This window comes from Polyodon spathula, chromosome 14 (genome assembly GCF_017654505.1).
Source record: "Polyodon spathula isolate WHYD16114869_AA chromosome 14, ASM1765450v1, whole genome shotgun sequence".
Lineage (NCBI taxonomy): Eukaryota > Metazoa > Chordata > Actinopteri > Acipenseriformes > Polyodontidae > Polyodon > Polyodon spathula.
The window spans coordinates 680,288-699,616 of record NC_054547.1 but is presented as its reverse complement, the minus strand read 5'-3'; the positions used below and the strand labels follow the sequence as shown (position 1 = coordinate 699,616).

The 19,329-nt window shown below is 43.6% G+C and overlaps 1 protein-coding gene across 5 annotated transcripts in view; it reads left to right on the top strand.

Moving 5' to 3' along the window:
• Positions 1 to 1,350: 1,350 nt before the first annotated feature.
• LOC121326411 (ras-specific guanine nucleotide-releasing factor RalGPS2-like) overlaps positions 1,351 to 19,329 on the top strand; it is a 59,521-nt gene continuing 41,542 nt past the window's right edge. Inside the window, exons 1-2 of one of the 5 annotated variants that reach the window (XM_041269665.1) lie at positions 1,356 to 1,565; positions 17,085 to 17,162. The gene's annotated coding sequence lies outside the window, so the exon portion shown is untranslated. Of the gene's footprint in view, positions 1,566 to 2,211; positions 2,305 to 7,895; positions 8,002 to 17,084; positions 17,163 to 19,329 lie in introns of those variants that run through there. The other 4 variants (XM_041269663.1, XM_041269666.1, XM_041269662.1 and 1 more) reach the window with 4 other exon arrangements.

Below are 19,329 nucleotides of genomic sequence, written 5' to 3'. Positions count from 1 at the left end.
GAGCGCGGAGCGGCGCCTCCCCTCCCCTCCCTGTGACTGCGAGTGAGCGCGGAGCGGCGCCTCCCCTCCCCTCCCCGTGATTGCGAGTGAGCGCGGAGCGGCGCCTCCCCTCCCCTCCCGCGTGACTGCGAGTGAGCGCGGAGCGGCGCCTCCCCTCCCCTCCCTGTGATTGCGAGTGAGCGCGGAGCGGCGCCTCCCCTCCCCTCCCTGTGATTGCGAGTGAGCGCGGAGCGGCGCCTCCCCTCCCCTCCCTGTGATTGCGAGTGAGCGCGGAGCGGCGCCTCCCCTCCCCTCCCCTCGCCTCCCCTCCGAGCGAGTGAGCGCGGAGCGGCGCCTCCCCTCCCCTCCCCTCCCTGTGATTGCGAGTGAGCGCGGAGCGGCGCCTCCCCTCCCCTCCCCGTGACTGCGAGTGAGCGCGGAGCGGCGCCTCCCCTCCCCTCCCCGTGACTGCGAGTGAGCGCGGAGCGGCGCCTCCCCTCCCCTCCCTGCGATTGCGAGTGAGCGCGGAGCGGCGCCTCCCCTCCCCTCCCTGCGATTGCGAGTGAGTGCGGAGCGGCGCCTCCCCTCCCCTCCCGGAGCGGCGCCTCCCCTCCCCTCCCTGTGATTGCGAGTGAGCGCGGAGCGGCGCCTCCCCTCCCCTCCCCGCGATTGCGAGTGAGCGCGGAGCGGCGCCTCCCCTCCCCTCCCTGCGATTGCGAGTGAGCGCGGAGCGGCGCCTCCCCTCCCCTCCCTGCGATTGCGAGTGAGCGCGGAGCGGCGCCTCCCCTCCCCTCCCCGCGATTGCGAGTGAGCGCGGAGCGGCGCCTCCCCTCCCCTCCCTGTGATTGCGAGTGAGCGCGGAGCGGCGCCTCCCCTCCCCTCCCTGTGATTGCGAGTGAGCGCGGAGCCCCTCCCCTCCCCTCCCCGTGATTGCGAGTGAGCGCGGAGCGGCGCCTCCCCTCCCCTCCCCGTGACTGCGAGTGAGCGCGGAGCTCCCCTCCCCTGATTGCGAGTGAGCGCCTCCCCTCCCCGTGACTGCGAGTGAGCGCCTCGGCGCCTCCCCTCCCCTCCCTGTGATTGCGAGTGAGCGCGGAGCGGCGCCCCCCTCCCCTCCCCGTGATTGCGAGTGAGCGCGGAGCGGCGCCTCCCCTCCCCTCCCTGTGATTGCGAGTGAGCGCGGAGCGGCGCCTCCCCTCCCCGTGACTGCGAGTGAGCGCCTCCCCTCCCCGTGATTGCGAGTGAGCGCCTCCCCTCCCCGTGACTGCGAGTGAGCGCCTCCCCTCCCTGTGATTGCGAGTGAGCGCCTCCCCTCCCCGTGACTGCGAGTGAGCGCCTCCCCTCCCCGTGATTGCGAGTGAGCGCCTCCCCTCCCCGTGACTGCGAGTGAGCGCCTCCCCTCCCTGTGATTGCGAGTGAGCGCGGAGCAGCGCCTCCCCTCCCCTCCCCTCCCCGTGACTGCGAGTGAGGCTGACAGTGGATTGAAAGAAGGACACCGTTAACAAGAGAATAATTAGAACAAAAATAACACCCATTGGTTTAAAGAAGTGAACAGACAGAACAGCCACGCGTACCACCACTTTGAACAGGTCAGTGCTGTGTTGTGTTTTTTTAATTGATTTGTTTTTTACCTCAGGTTGCTGTGTTGTGGAGGGATAGGGTTACTGACTGATGCTTATGATCGGGAGATGTATGTGTTTCTCATAGAGGTTCAGTAACAGCGAGCGGCTAAGTGATCAGCCCCTGCGGGGTCGTTTCTTTTCTTCTGTCACCTTGTGTTGTTATCGTTTACTCGCTTTGTCATTTTTATTTCAATGCGTGTGAACAGCCCCACCTGGCCTCGGTTCTCGGGCTGTGGATGTGCCCCGGTTTGGAGTCGCCGAGTCCCGCCCAGATCCGGGGAGTGTCTCGGGAAGGGGGGAATTAGAGCTATTTCGCTGCGGTCGTTAATGTTTAAAATATGGAAAACGACAATACTTAGTAAAACATAAACAAAATCGGGTAACCAGCCCACACCCGCCTTGTGCAATTTAAATAGACTGGTTGTATACAAAAAAAAAAAAAAAAAAACAGAATCCGGCTGAATTAAGCAAGGCGGGGTTCGGCAAAATTAAATGTCTGAATGTCTTAATAAAAATGTTGCCCATCAGGAATTTAATTGTAAGTAGTGTGTCACGTTAATGTTCAGACACCGGCTGTGGTATTTATCTAAATCAAGTGTGTTTGCGGGTCTAGGCGGTGCTGGAAGCCACGGGTGGCCTGTAGCGGCAGGAGATACTCGGGTGCACGGCACAGGGGATACCAGAGATCGGTTTGTTTGCTTGGATTGTAAGTTAAGTTGTTTGTTTTTTTAATTGTTTGTTGTTTAGTGATAGCACTGTATACTGCGCTGTGCTTTGAGAGATTTGTATTTCCTGTTTTGATCTACATTGACCCACAACCCAGTTCAATTCGACACCAAGGTAATTAGTTTAAGTTCACGGTCAGGCTTGTGTGCATTATTTATTTATTTATTTATTTATTTATACGTTTTCATATAGTACTCCTTAATCCATCTGCATACTTTCGCAAAATAAGTTGAGCACTGTGTGAAAGTCAATTGGACAGGACATCTATCTACAAACTATCTCTTGTAATTTTGTGCTTCAGATATTCGGTCAAGTGGCATGATGTTGGTCCTCAGACCCTGAGCTGGTGCTGTAACAGTGCTGTGAATGGCGGTGTTGAGCTGGTGTTGTAACATAATAACATAAGAACATAAGAAAGTTTACAAAGGAGAGGAGGCCATTCGGCCCATCTTGCTCGTTTGGTTGTTAGTAGTGTATTGATCCCAGAATCTCATCAAGCAGCTTCTTGAAGGATCCCAGGGTGTCAGCTTCAACAACATTACTGGGGAGTTGATTCCAGACCCTCACAATTCTCTGTGTAAAAAAGTGCCTCCTATTTTCTGTTCTGAATGCCCCTTTGTCTAAACTCCATTTGTGACCCCTGGTCCTTGTTTCTTGTTTCAGGTTGAAAAAGTCCCTTGGCTCGACACTGTCAATACCTTTTAGAATTTTGAATGCTTGAATTAGGTCGCCACGTAGTCTTCTTTGTTCAAGACTGAACAGATTCAATTCTTTTAGCCTGTCTGCATATGACATGTCTTTTAAGCCCGAAATAATTCTGGTCGCTCTTCTTTGCACTCTTTCTAGAGCAGCAATATCTTTTTTATAGCGAGGTGACCAGAACTGCACACAATATTCAAGATGAGGTCTTACTAGTGCATTGTACAGTTTTAACATTACTTCCCTTGATTTAAATTCAACACTTTTCACAATGTATCCGAGCATCTTGTTGGCCTTTTTTATAGCTTCCCCACATTGTCTAGATGAAGACATTTCTGAGTCAACAAAAACTCCTAGGTCTTTTTCATAGATTCCTTCTCCAATTTCAGTATCTCCCATATGATATTTATAATGTACATTTTTATTTCCTGCGTGCAGTACCTTACACTTTTCTCTATTAAATGTCATTTGCCATGTGTCTGCCCAGTTCTGAATCTTGTCTAGATCATTTTGAATGACCTTTCCTGCTACAACAGTGTTTGCCACTCCTCCTACTTTTGTGTCGTCTGCAAATTTAACAAGTTTGCTTACTATACCAGAATCTAAATCATTAATGTAGATTAGGAATAGCAGAGGACCTAATAGAGATCCCTGTGGTACACCACTGGTTACCACACTCCATTCTGAGGTTTTTCCTCTAATCAGTACTTTCTGTTTTCTACATGTTAACCACATGTGCAGTATGTAATTCATGTTTGTATCCCTGCTTTTTCTTTGTAGAGTGATTGACTTTGTTGGTTAGAGTCATGTTCTGTTTCTGAGATAGATGTTGATTGTAAAATTGAGATTTATAAATTAAGTTTGAATGAATTGTATTAAAAACTAAAAGCACTGTGTACATGCTTTTCTAATTTCCCAGACGTCTGCATCTGTGAATAATGTCTGATATACATTGTATAGTCCACTTTCCACGACAGAGTGGAGACTGAATTGATTTTTACCCCACAGTGCAAACCTGGGTATAGAGGCAGCTGCAGGGCTGTTGGCATCCCCACTCTTGGCAGCTGTGAATACATAGTATGATGTGATTGGGTAAACATCCAGAAGAGAGGGATGGATTGAGACATCCTCAATTCCTTTTCCAGCCATTAGAAGCAAACATGAATGTGTTTGTGACTTCTCTACCTGTGAAAGTCCACAGTGTGATTTCAGTTGGTGGTGTCACGTTCTTACACCAGCAACTGCAAAGAGATTCTTGAGGGTGGACACACAAATGCCTTAAGCAGAAATGAAACGGTTCATTGATGAAAAGGATTTGAAGCTTTGTAAGCAGAACATGCATTTCAAAGTAGAAAACATCCTGCAAAGGATAAAGATCATATTTTCTGTTTCTGTTTACATGGTTGTCATCTATTGACAACCCCCTTTGACAGTTCGTTTTAGATGGACAGTGTTGGCTTGCTGTGGGTCTGACCTGTGAAGGGGTGAGAGGCAGTATCCAGAGCACAGTGAGTGCAAGGTAGATTGGTCTGTTGACAAATGTGGCATATCAACTGATAAATGATATGCAGACCTTTCTCATTGCTTTAGTTAAAGTTGTTAGTCTTTGAAGTACAGATTTGTCAGTGAAAAAGCCAGCTTTGTTAATATTTTACAGACTGAACTATTGTAGTTCTAATCTCTTGCTTGAGCTAGGTCATTGATCACGGCTTTGCTTTGCTGGCTATCTGATATTGCCCCACAGTTTTAATCAGATATTCCTGCTCTTGTAATCCGTCCTTCTTCTTAATAGCTTAACTACAGAACTGCTGATTGGGAATACTTTCTTTTTCCATTACTTCCCTCCTACGTACATTCTGCTTTTAAATGTTAGGGAGAGTGTGAATTGAGAATAACAAGATTTCTCTGCATGGTGTTTTTTAGCCATGTGCTGCTTGAACCAGTTAAAGCTGTGTGCAAGTATTCATGTGCGTTTTCAATATTACAGACATGATCCTATTAGCTGCAGCAGCAGGATGCGCTCACTGTCCTCTGGAGCTGCTGATTTCTTATTTTAATAATGTTTTAGGAAAGGACTCTCTAAACAAGGTACTGCCCTTCTTAAATAAGAACAGTTTAGAAAAAACCCATGCAAAGCAGGATTGCTCAGAAATGGCTTGCCTCAGTGAGCTGATATGTTTGGAGATATACCTGATAAACGACCTAAATCCCCCTTTGAATGCTTGCTTACTTTTGAGCTTCAAGTGGGTGCTGCATTAGCTTAAGCAGCCATTGATTTTCTGTTGCAGCTGATGAATCATTGGGCATTGCTAAGTTTGCCAGCTGTGTAAGGATCTGCCAGGTACAGAGTTTAAAAGTAAATGAATTTTAAAAATACAGCATTTGATTGTTTTTGGAACTTTGTGAAACAGTGAGCATTGCACTGCTTTTTACTTTGTTTGTAAACTGAAATAATGTTTGTCAACATCCTTGTAGCTATTTTGAGTTTCAGATCAGAAAGCAAGCAAGTAAGGGGAAAGGGGTTAGAACAGGGCTTCCCAACCCCGGTCCTGGGGACCCCTTTGTCTGCTGGTTTTCATTCCAACTGAGCTCAATTGCTTAACTAAACTCTTAATTGAACTGGTCATTTGCTTAATTAGACCTTTTTACTTGTTTTCAGCTTTTAAACAGTTGCAGATTTCGCTTAGCTGTACCATATTTTAAGTAACTTGAACTGTGCAACTGTTTAGGAGCTGAGAATAATTAAAAAAAGGTCTAATTAAGCAAATTATTAGTTCAATGAAGGGTCTAGTTAAATAATTGAGAAATCAGTTGGAATGAAAACCAGAAGACACAGGGGGTCCCCAGGACCAGCGCTGGGAAGCACTGGGTTAGAAGGTAACTACATTCACATGTCCCTCTTCACACACCCACTGTTCTCTGATTCAGTTAAGAGAGTTTGCTACAGTATGGTTGTCTGCCCACATAAAATGTTTTCATCCATTAAACCGCAGCCGAGATTCAGGGACTGATTCCACTCGATTTGTTGTAAGGCTGTCCAGTCATTTCTTTATTCATGTGAATGCAGTGGTTCTTCAGGGCATTGTAGTTGTGCTAGTAGTGATGGGGTGTGTATGCTGAGCCTCACACAGGAATATTGTTACATTACGCTCTGTACTGTAAACATAATGCTTCTCTTATACCTGCATGTGCCTAACAGTGTCCCTCTTGCATACAAAACAGTGGAAGAGAAACCAATCATTTTGTTTTGTTTTGTTTTGTTTGACAAAATACATCCACTTTGTATGCCAGCCAAATATTTCTGTTTAATAAGTAAAACAGTGGACTTTTGTAATTCAGAATCCTTTGATAAAAAAAAATGATGTGTCTCACAGGAGCTGAAAAGAACAGTGCCTATCAGATCCTATTAAGCAGCTTGTACTTGTAATCTGCTGGCTTTGCATTCTGCTGCTTCTCCCTCCGCATGAGTGAAACCTAACAGGTGAAGGCTGTTGATGAGCAGCTTGAAGCTAGGATCACCAGCTCGGATCATGGAGGAGTCCGTAGTGAAGTCTGTGTGTTATTGCGCTCGCTGCTTAACGTGGGCGCTGTTTGTCTGCAGGACTGCTTCTATCACAGTGACGTCACGCGATAGCAATGGGTGCTGCAGACGGAGGTGCTTTTCTTTATCCACAGCCGCAGTTTTAGGAACCCTGTTCTGAGCCAGAATTGCAGCAGACTGATGGTGTTCCAGGTGATTTGCTGCCCCTGACCTGAACTTTGTGTAAAATGTGAATTCAACCAGATGCATTACTGTATAGTAGACTGCTGAGAGACCGAGCTGAGAACCTTCCACTTCAAAGAAGGGGGAATGCCCTTTGCACTCCATTATATTAACCCAAAAGAGGCCCCTGCAAAGAGGAGCAGCTCACACCTCTGTTTAGAGTGCGTAGGCTGAGCTGATGAGCTCTGGGGTTTCTCTGTGCCACATACAGTAACACTGAGCAGTTTGTGGTTAAGGGTGTGATACACTTTCATTCTGGGTTTGTGAGTAACGTTACACAACATCCTGCTCATCTGCAGAGACTGGAATGCAGGCCTGAAGCAAGTAGCAACCTGTGTGTGTGGGAATATTAATAAAGAACAAGCAGAATCGAGGAATTGCTGTGCTTCTCTGAGGAAGGGAGATCTTCTCTGTTATCAGACTGTTTACAAAGATTAGACAGCTCTGCCTCGGAGATGGAGCAATGCCAGAATTCCTGTATGTGTTTCAGTAGGGGGGAGGCTTGTTCTCCCATCCAAAAATCTCATACATATATATATATATATATATATATATATATATATATATATATATATATATATATATATATATATATATATATATAAAAATTAAAACAATTAAGTCCAGAGTACTGTGAAAATGAACGGTGATAGTAAATGTACCACACGATCTAAGACAACAAACAGAATATTTAACACGAAAACATCTGGAGAAGGAAACAGTGTTAAAAACCTACTTTTAGAATTAGTCACTATTAAAAAACAAAACGTGTATGTGATTGTGATTGAAGCCTAAAGTTATTTTTTTAATGATATATGTCTTTTTTTTTTTTTTTTTAAAGGGCGGTATTTGAAATTAAAAAGATGTGTAAATGCAGTGCTCCGTAGTGATGTTTCTCTTCTTTTAAGATACCTTGAGGACTGTCAGTTGCACAGCTGGGTTATGTACACATTCTCATCTTACCACTGTATAGATCTGTGTTTCTCTTTTGAGAAGTCTGTGACTGACACCAGTGCAGCAAGACTAATATCCAGGAACATGATCTAGGAGTGTCCTACCCACTGCTCGAGCATGTTTGAATTCTCCAGAACAGAGGCTTCCTTTTCAGATTGCTAATGCAAAGAAGGCAGTCAGTGCAGACACATCTAAACGCTGCTGGAGAGATCTCGGCTGCTTCAAACTGTTGAGAAAGGCAGAGGCAGGTGACGCAAAATGGTGTGTTTTTTTTTTTTTTCAATTATGTTCCTGTCTTGGTGGGGGAAGAAAACTGTCTTCGATTGAAGGGCCCTTCATGTTCTTTGACTCGGTGTGGTATGTGTGAGTATTGAAGGGTCCTTCATGTTCTTTGACTCGGTGTGGTATGTGTGAGTATTGAAGGGCCCTTCATGTTCTTTGACTCGGTGTGGTATGTGTTAGTATTGAAGGGTCCTTCATGTTCTTTGACTCTGTGTGGTATGTGTGAGTATTATGTGTAGATGTTGAAGTGCTGTAGCTGAGACCTGGGTGACAGCAGGCAGGGTTGTTGGTCTGTTGCAGCGGTGAGCAGCACAGCTGTCTCAGTATGTCCCAGGCATGTCAGTGCTTGTATTTGTATTCATGCTTACAAAAACACTATTGAAGCTTTCAGGGCAGCTCTTTTACACACTGCTTCTTTTTCTATGAGCCCAGAGACCTGACAGTATCCTGAGACGGAAGGCAGCCCTTTTATTTTTTTTTATGAAGAAGAAGCATTCAAGAATTGTAACAATAAGTCTGTGGGCTATTCCACGGATGACAATAAGACTCCTATAACATAGCAGTTTTACTACAAGCTTGATTAGCCACAGTGTGTATAGGAGTCTGACTGCTCAGTGCGTGAGCTCAGCTTTACATTGTGTAGACTTTGCCTTGTGTGCGCCTTTTTGTTTGAAGTGCTGTAAATGGTGGTTTGCCGAGCTCGCTATTGTTTTGCATTGTTATGGTTGTGTTAGTGGTGATCTTGCACGTGTGGAGATGTGCTTTGCTGCCAGTGGCACTGGAACAGTTTTTAAAGTGGGGGTTCTAAAAGCCATTTAACAAAACTGTAACGGCTGTATATGATGGAAGCCCCTAGTTCCAGCGCCCTTGTTTGCTGCTGTGTGTTAAGCGTTTTGTTTAAATAGTCATAAGCAGGCAGTTGGAGGGACTGCTTGAACCTTTATTTTCAATTTTTACCAATTGTTTACAAAAAAAAGTTTTTTTTTTCACCTACTCAAGCATGTGAAAATTCAGACTTTATACCAAAATAGTTCATGCCTTTTATATATAGTAGATTGAAATAGTTTCTACATGTCTCTGTTTCACTGCAGTGTAGCAGTGATACAGATTACCACCTTCACCAGCTTCACATGTGTTGGTATTCACTGGGAACAGAACTGTGCTCATATTCCACTCATCCCACTGTGTTATTGACCTGGAGAAATGTGGAATTCATTATCTGCAGTGGACATGGAAATTTTGCTTTAACATTGCTTTAACATGGAAATTATAGTTGACCTTCATGCTGTGACTCGAGCGAGTTGTATTGCAGTGGAGTAGCTCCCTGTGGGTGGAAGTTGCCTTACTTTTTATAGTGAATCAACCTCCTGTCAAGAGGCTCATTTGATAACCTTCAGTCTGCTTGTTTTGTATGTCCTTGTACTGGACAAAACTTTAGTTCAATAACCCTCTCGCTTGATTGCACAGAATGTGAGCAGTGACAAAATTCCACTCACTGCCCATAATGTCCTCCGCTCTTTCGTTCTGCTGCGCTGATTCCCTCCAGTCAAAATACAAGTCTGCAAAACATGTGCCTAATTTTGGTTTGAAACTGGAAAATGGATGGCTACCATGCACAGACATGATGGAAAATACTGTAAAGTTACTGCCTCTGTATTTGTCACCACCTTCTTCTTTACAACTCTTTTGTGCAAATTCCATGGCCAAACATGTATTTAGAAAAATAAAACCGGTCTTGTTTCTTCTCAGTGCTGTAAATGAGTGAGTCGGAAATGTCCACTCTGCTCCAGCAACTCCCCCCCTCCGCTCCCCGGTCATATTGAAAAGGGGCTTGACCCTGTTTTTCTGGCATTTCTACACAGTTAAACACCTCCCCTGCTGTCTTGGTATAGTCTTTTAGCATGTCTCTTAAAAGCCCTGGAAACAACACAGGTTAATGAAACTGACATTTACTGGCATAGATGGACTCTCTCGTTCTGTGTCTGATGCTTTGGCAGCAGGGAGCTAGTCTGGCATGCATGTTGTCAGTTCGTACATCAAATAGGTACCCTACGACCAAAGAAAGGAAAAGCATCTGAGGGCAGTCTTAAGGTGACTCGGTCTGTGCGAGTGGGTGTGCCTGGGACTGTGCTGTTGTGTGTTTTCCATCTGTACACTGGCATTTTAAATAATAACAAACTAGGCAAATATAGAAAAATGGCATGTGTCAAGTCTTGCTCTTTTTCAGTAACTAGTTATTCAACATATTGTTGGGCTTTGATCCTGGTGCCATTCAGAGGTCTGTGCAGTAGAAGCTGAAACCTAATTCCTTAGCTCTGTTAAGAAAGAATGCATAACAAAGCTGATCTTGTTTTTAAAGAAACTCCTAGTCTGAATGATTCACATCATAATTCACACTTCCTAAATCTTCAACTCTAGTAATCATGCTGTGAAATGCCTAGCATGATTAATAGAGTTGAAGATTAGCCTGAATAACACATTCCAGCTATATCTTTGGATGAGACATTTGCTTCCATGGGGAGGATATTGGAAACATAAGCAACAGATCAGTCAGCACAGTGAATGGGCAGGGCAACAAATACAGTGTGAAATGAGAAGGAAGGAGGACTGCATGGTGTTGAACTGACTCTCTGCCTCTAGTTAAAGAACTACTTGCTGTAATAGTTGTAGGGCTGAAGAAACAAAACTAAACTTTCACTTTTACCACCCATGTTTTACACACAACTACTTAATTGTATTGGAAAATATAGGCTGGCCTATTTGTTTATATGCAATACATTTGAAATCGGTGTGTATATTTGTCAAACGGGTTTGAACAACCTATGTCCTGCCTGGATAAACCACAGCTAATATTTTAGAGCATTTTACTGCACCAAGGAACCCCCCTGGATTACAGAAGTGGTTGATGCATTTCAGGATGATTCCAGTTTAACCTGGCTGTTTTATAGGTTGATTAAATCAACGCCCTGATAAGATAACTCGTAATAACCCACAAGAGCCAGGGCAGGGCTCTCTTGTTGTAAGGTAGTGTAGCACTACTGTAAACAGACACAGGACAACAAGGAGTGTGAGTTTGCTCTTTTTAGGAGTAACTGAGGTAATGGTGTCTGAAATGTGGAAATCCATCTCCTATGCAGTCAAAAATGGGCAGCTCTTTCCACTCCCACAGAATTGTTTTCCTTTTGTGTACAGGGGCCTTTAACCTCCACTGAACCCATCTCTCTGCCGGCTCCCTGGCACTGCCTGATAGCGGCTTGCTTTCTGACCTCTGATGCAGATGAAGCAATCCCACTGGTTGCAGTGTGGAGAAATCAATAGAGGCACACACAACAATCGGACACAAGCTCGTTTTCATCAAGGCCTGATAGTTGCTAAACAAATGATGGTCAGGTTTGTGTTTCTGTGTATCTCTGTTGCAAACGAAGAACTACCAAGTTCCGTATTAATGTTTTGCGCATCTGTAGCGTGCAGGAAGGTACATTTCCAGGTACTCGAATTTTGCAGTGCAATAATTAAATGCCTGGTTCTCTAAATGTTCCCAGCAAGTTTACTGCCGCTCCTAATGAAAGCATTTTCAGTACAGCCTTGATGATCCAGGAACCCTAATTATTAAAATACAAAACTTGTGTTGAGAGAAGACTTGATGAGTGTACTGTAGCAATTTGTTTAAGGCAAGAAGTCTCAAGCTAGTACACTGCCAAATTCCACTGCATGTTTCCATTTGGATTACTGTGTTTACAATCGGACTGTGTATCTTCTTTGCCACCTAGGTACACTGCAGTTCAGCTCCATGCATCTGGAAAAGGTCTTGTACACAGTCCTCTCACACAGGGCTTTTATCAGATAACTTTCAAATAGTCATATATGCTCTTTATCCATCAAAGAAACTCCCTCTTCATATACAATCACACTAATGTGTGTGTGTGTGTGTGTGTGTGTGTGTATATATATAATGTATACACACACACACACACACACACACACACACACGGGTCAAACCTGGCTTCACTTGGCACCCTGAAAGTCAATCTTAGAAGTAAATAATTACAAATTTAAGATACTCAAATATTTATTAACCGTGACCTGAACCAGCAATACTAGCATCTCTAGAGATGCAACAAAGTCCTGCGCTTTTATCACGCATATTTACTGTTTTTCTGAACCAATATAGGTTTGCTGAAACAATCTCTGCTATCTAAGACCTGTGTAACTTAAACTGCTTACACTGAGCTCCACTGTATCTCTGACAAAATGTCAGTTAAATACAGAGCCAGCTGGACCATAACTGTCAGCTGCTCCGCCTGCGGTTACATTCCTAACCATCTCCAGACACACAAGTGCATTTCATTCCCAGCATTTCTCTGTCCGTGCAGAAACACTCGGTCAGGTCAAGAATCCCGTCACAGAGCTCTCTGACTGGAGCGTTTCTTTTCTGCCCAAAGCTCAAAGTTCTCTTGTAGTCTGTGAGGTGTAAAGCTAGGCTGAGGGTGAAGAATCCTGTTTCTGGCTCTTGAGACACAGCAGATGATGGGAACGCCTTGCTATAGCAGGAGCTTGCTGGACTAATTAGTTAACTGTTCTGTTTCTGTTTCTTGTCTCTCAATAGAGACATGTGATTAGGCATTGCTGTGAAGGAAACCAATCTTCAGCCACCCAAGAAAGCCCAAAAGAATTAGTCTGCATACAGACCTAGGCAGAACATTTGGTAAATGTTGGTCACAAAAATTTAGGATCCAAATACCAAATGGTGGGTATAGAACTGGAAAAGACTCATCGCTGCCAGCAAACAGACACTGTGGGGAAGCAAACGGAACGCTTGGGTATGTAGCCAAAAGTGTAGACTACAAATCAAAGGAGGTTATGGTAAGGTTGTGTAATGCAATGGTGAGACCACTGTGGGTCCAATTCTGGACACCAAGGAACCAAAGGGAATTATGGCCCAGGAGAGAGTCCAATGAAGTGCAACCAAACTAGTTCCAGGGCTTCAAGAAATGAGCTACAAAGGGGTTGAAAGAAATGAATGCATTTTGTCAAGATCATAGAAGATTTAGGGGTCGGTGATATGATTGAAGTGCTTTGCAGTGCCTCAGTCTGTAATGATAGTGTCATCTGCTGATGAACCACTCTGCATATAGGTGACAACAGCCTGACTGTGGCAGTCAGCAGGGCAGAGCTGGGTTTGCAGGGGAGCTTACGAAGGGTTTTAGGGCAGCAGTTTCACAATGGTGACAAATGCAGTGGGAATGTGGGTGTGGGTGTGCCTATGACTGTAGTACTGTAGCTATGTTTTTATATCAAAGAAAAAAAAAACAGTCCAACAGAACTGAGAAGTCATTAGGCAAGACAAACTATTGAAAGTGTGCAGTGTACTGGTTTAAAGCTGTTGTAGCTAACAACTTCCTTTTGCTATGTCTGAGTTTTGAGTGAAACACACTTTGTTGCAAAATGACCATTTACAAAAAATACAACAGCAAAAAATACCACAGTCGTGTAAAACCTGAGAATTTAAAGTCCGATTAGAATCTAATCGAGCACCTTGACTAGAAGGAAAAATCTTCTGACCTGAAAGAAACATGTTTATTGTAGGCTGGGCAGATGTAGTTATATCCAGAATGTACTGTAAATGGTCAAGATGTACACTATCAAAGAGGAAAGACATGAAAGGCTAGGATTGGGATGGGTTTGATAGTGGTTGTTTTGTTGTGGGTTGTTGCTGTAGCCATTATCCAGGACAGTTGTGTGATTTTGTTTTTGGCTGAATCATCATCAGTGAGCAAAACAAACCCTCGGAGTCACCCATGTCTCGGAGGAGAAGTGCGAGGGATTTCCTCTGTGTTTCCTCTTTCAAAAACAGGAGCGTAAACATTTCTTATCTACCTCTGTAAATGTGCATGGAGAGGTAATCTCTTACTAATACCATTGTTTACATTGGCTATCTTTACAGCAATATGCTTTCCGCTGTGATAAATGATGCCAAACAATGTATTTGGGGAAGGAAGGTAGTAGCGTGTTCAGAAATGTAAAAGCTAGTTTTTTCATTTCAGAATTCCAATATTTTGACATATGGCATGTTTCAATGGAAATTACCAGCCTTCAGCCCTTCAGCACCGGCTCAGAAGCTAAGAACAGATTTTGTCAGCGGGATAGTCCCCCACCCCCTGCCTCGTACCTAATCCTGTCACGTTAGGAGGATGGGGCATCGGCTCCTTATGGCATGTAGTATATATCACCAGGTGTCATTCAAGGCTTGATTGTATTGGGCAAGGTGTGACTGATGATCTGATTATTCACAAGGCTGTTTGTGTTGCTTGGTCATCGTTTTCCACTGGCTTTTGTCTTGTTCATTGAAACCTAAAAAAGAAAAGAAAGAAGTACCCATCAATGCAAGTACTCCACAGCCCCAGTGCAGGGATTGGAGAGAACGGACACTTTGCTTAAAGGAAGAAACATGACCTAATTTTCCATTTCACCTGGTCTTGTTTTTCCAGCTCCTTGACTATACAGAGCTGACTTGGCAGACGTGCAGTGTCTGAGACGGAGACATAGAGGAGAAGAGACACGCTGCTTCCTGACTAGTGGATGGGATTCAGGGCTTCGTAGATTTAGTACTCATTCTGCTGAAAGACACTAGTCATGCTGTTTTACTGAGAGAATTTATTACAAGGTCATGAATGTTTGTTTTTTGTTTATAATTGGACCAGGGACAATATCTCCCATCTGCTACTAAGAAGAACGTAAGAAAGTTTACAAACAGGAGGCCGTTCGGCCCATCTTGCTCGTTTTGTTGTTAGTAGCTTATTGATTCCAGAATCTCATCAGGCAACTTCTTGAAGGATCCCAGGGTATCGGCTTCAACAACATTACTGGGGAGTTGGTTCCAGACTCCTGCAAATCTCAGTGTAAAAAAGTGCCTCATTTTCTGTTCTGAATGCCCCTTTCTGTAATTTCCATTTGTGACTCCTGGTCCTTGTTTCTTTTTTTAGGTCGAAAAAGTTCCCTGGGTCAACATTGTCAATACCTTTTAGAATTTTGAAAACTTGAATCAGTTCGCCACGTAGTCTTCTTTGTTCTGACTGAATAGATTCAATTCTTTTAGCCTGTCTGCATATGACATGCCTTTTAAACCCAGAATAATTCTGGTCGCTCTTCTTTGCACTCTTTCTAGAGCAGCAATATCCTTTTTGTAGGGAGCTGACCAGAACTGAACATAATATTCTAGATGAGGTCTTACTAATGCACTGTAAAGTTTTAACATTACTTCCCTTGATTTAAATTCAACACTTTTCACAATATATCCAAGCATTTTGTTGGCCTTTTTTAATAGCTTCCCCACATTGTCTAGATGAATACATTTCTGAGTCAACATAAACTCGTAGGCCTTTTTCATACATTCCTTCTTCAATTTCACTATCTCTTGTATGATATTTATAATGCACATTTTTATGTGGTAGTATAGCCATGTTGTTGTGCGATTGGATCGGGCCAAGCATCAGTTTGTTCAGGACCCAGTCTAATTGTAAAGTGAAAAATTCAACCCTTTTATACTAAAACAAAACCCTTGCAATACTGCAGGCTTCACCGACTCCAGGTAGTGCAAGATTATTGCTAATCGGTCAAAGTTATTGCTGTACATTGTACCTGCAAATACAATGCCATGCTGCACAGCAAGCCAGCACTGTGACGGAGTTTCAGGTGGAAAACGTCTTCATACATGGGGTTGCTATTGTTGAGCTTCTTACTTGTAAGCCCTGCTTTGTTATTTAAGGAAGACTCTTCAGAGTGATTCACAGAGGTTGTGTTTTGTGGGCTAAGCTGCAGAGCAGTTGCTTTTATTTCTGTGGTGCTTGGAGGATTTCCCCAGTTATGTCACAGATGAGTCTGTGGAGGGTGTTATTTCAGGCAGCTAACTCGCCGCCCTGTTCCAGTTACTCTCATCTGACAGGGTGGTGTAGAGGTGTATCTGGTGCGGTCTGGCTGTGTTCACTAAGCTGTGTTTTAATTTAGGACTTCAAAGCCTACATGGCCCGAACTCACTGAAGCTATCAGTGTACAGTAGGAGCAACATGCATATAGGTTTCAGGAAGCGTGTGGGCTTTAGTGTAATGAACAGATCGCTTTAATGTCTGCCTCCCTACAGCGTCCACTCCTTTAAGTGTCATTTAGATTCTGTATTGTAGGATTAATGCATCATTTCAGGGACATTTACAGGCATTTACTGTACCCACGCCCCCTTTTTGCATGCCAATCATTTGAGCTAATTCTGTAATATATCAGTTTTAAAATTGATTCATATATTATGCCATTACTGTTTTGTCTTTCAGAATGTATAGCATCTAGTTTTGCGATTCCGAGCCCCTCGTGCTGGTATTCCCTTGATTATGATACCTGTGTGCACTGGAGCTGTGCACCGCACTGCAGCTAAGACTTTTCACGCTGGCCTGAATGATGCAAAATCCTCACAGCTTTTGCCTGTCCATATCCACCCCCCATTCAACACTTGATGTTTGGGTGTAGGGCTCTGATGGGCACTGACTAGATGTTTTTAAGCTTGCTATTAGACAGTTGTTGTCTTTTGTTTTTTAATGCCTGGAAAAGCCTCATGTTCGTCATCTTTTATCACTGCTGAAGTAAATGGCTCCTCCCAGTGGTTGCTTTGTGTATTGTACATATTCTTTCCCTTTTACATTGCTTTAAACATTACAAAAAAAAGTCCCCTTAAAATGACTTCCTCATTTTTAAATACACACACGACTATTTATTGCTGTTACGTTCAGTTTTTATTTGGAAGTAAGAAGTCATTTCTAAAGCACTTCAGTTCTGTATTAAGAAGTACTGCTTGTGAGATGCTATAAGATGCACAGATACAATTTTCTGTTGTGGACAAAGACATTTACTATAATTAGCATTTATTTTTTCTTAATAGAAGTGGTTTTCTGCAAATATTCAGGAGTTTGACATGGCAGGCTGATTGTGAAAAGCCCGCAGAGCAGCAGTAAAATGCATGTGGCATGCTTTCCGATGTGCACCAGTGTAATGTGTGGGTGATTCCCTTCTGTGAACAGGCTGCGTGAAGCCGCTGCAGCAGAGAAAGCACAGGACACATCTGGAGGCAGTGCACATGCTGATTTGACAGCCTGCTGGTAAGGGACCCAAGTTTATATTGAGTGCTTGTCATTACAGTGACTGCTACAAGGAATACACGTTCCACAGGGAGCTGCTTGATAACCCTCTGCTCCCCCAGTGTTCTTTTTAAAGCAGTACAATGTACCTGTAAAACCTGCAGTCTGCAAATGACACTGTCTGACCATTGACTGAACACTGCACAAAGCTGTATGTGTTGCTAGGAGATATCTATGTAGCATTTTAATATATCCCACCATATTACTGGGTTAATAGGGTTATAGTGTTGCCATTTAACTTTTTGTGCAGTGTTGGTTTTGAAAGGGTACCTTTGTGCGTTGTTGGTTTTGAAAGGGTACCTTTGTGCGTTGTTGGTTTTGAAGGGGTTTCTTTATGCGTTGTTGGTTTTGAAGGGGTTTCTTTGTGCAGTGTTGGTTTTGAAGGGGTTTCTTTGTGCGGTGTTGGTTTTGAAGGGGTTTCTTTGTGCGTTTTTGGTTTTGAAGGGGTTTCTTTGTGCGGTTTTGGTTTTGAAGGGGTTTCTTTGTGCGTTTTTGGTTTTGAAGGGGTTTCTTTGCGTTTTTGGTTTTGAAGGGGTTTCTTTGTGCAGTGTTGGTTTTGAAGGGCTACCTTTGTGCGGTGTTGGTTTTGAAGGGCTACCTTTGTGCGGTGTTTGTTTTGAAGGGCTACCTTTGTGCGTTGTTGGTTTTGAAGGGCTACCTTTGTGCGTTGTTGGTTTTGAAGGGTTTTTTTTGTGCAGTGTTGGTTTTGAAGGGTTTTTTTTGTGCAGTGTTGGTTTTGAAGGGGTTTCTATCACATGTTTTTCAATCATTTTAGTTTCTATATTTCTGTTGTAGTTGTGATTTTAAAATCCCACAACAGGTCCTGACTTGTACCTGCCATCCATCTGTTTTCTTCAGTGTAAAGAGTTGAAAGACGGAATTGGGAGTGGAGTGGAGTCCATGTGACTAACGTGTAAAGGACGTATAGGGGACCAGAGAATACTGGGCTTAGAGCCCCATCTCAGCTGCTGATTCATTGTTCAGCTGGAAATACGATCTGAGAGGGGTGGTGGAACAGAGAGTAATGCCGGTGTCGTGTAGGGCTTGAAACTTGTTCCTACAGCAGGTAAATCATCATGATTACTATTCTATCTTACTGCAAATGTGCCCGGTAGGTATCCTGTTGTTGCTTCAAGCATTTCAGGTAATGATTTACAAAAATGTGACTGACAGGATAACTGTGCTTTGATGTAGTAGAGAATTTCGGTGCTGTTTTATCTGTGTGGCCCTGTGTGTTTGAGGCTGATGAATCAGCACACTATTAGAGGCCGGGGAAGCACAGTTGACCCTTCAGTGACAGGTGATCGAGAGATAGGTGATGTGATTTCTGTAATAGACACTGGAATTGCAGGCATTGAAGAGAGACAGACAGGCACGTGATTCGGAAGGGACTGCATGGTACCAACAGGCTGCTTGCATATCAGCTGCGTGACATTCTTTGTTAGTTTTGAAGTGTTTTATATTAGTGATGTGAAGTTGCATCTGACAGTGAAATCATTGGCAGCTTCTCGAGATGAGGTTAACAACAATATCATGTTACAAAGTGGCTGCAAGGATTGTTCCCGTTACAAAAGGATATTCTCCTTCAACATGTTTTGATTCATTGCAGTTTGTTCAAGGATAACTTACCATACATAGCATTGCTTTACTGTGGCAGCCCTTGTTATGGATTAGATTGTACCATGATGAATGTCAAAATAAATTGCTGTCAGCAGGTGGCGCTAATACATGCCTTACAAAGCTGCCGCCTGAAAACAGGATGACAGCAGTGCTAGACAGTACCAGTATCCTTCCTAACAAGGACATGATCCACTGAACAGTTCCACTCAGGCTGTTTAACACATTAGGAGATTGCCTTCTACATTTACTGTATAACGCAAGTTACTGTAGAGGGTAACCATCTTTCATGTAGATGCATCGATTGTATCCCTCCTGTAAAAAAATACATTTACTGTATGTTACTCTAAAACACACGATGAGTAAACCAATTGTCACATTAAAATGCAGTGCAAACTTTAAAAACAAGCTAGTGCCTTCAGAATCTTCACCTGATGCAATGCTTATAGAGATCTGTGCACGAGGCATCGGACAGCACCCTCTAATATTACATGGTTTACTCTTGGTTGAA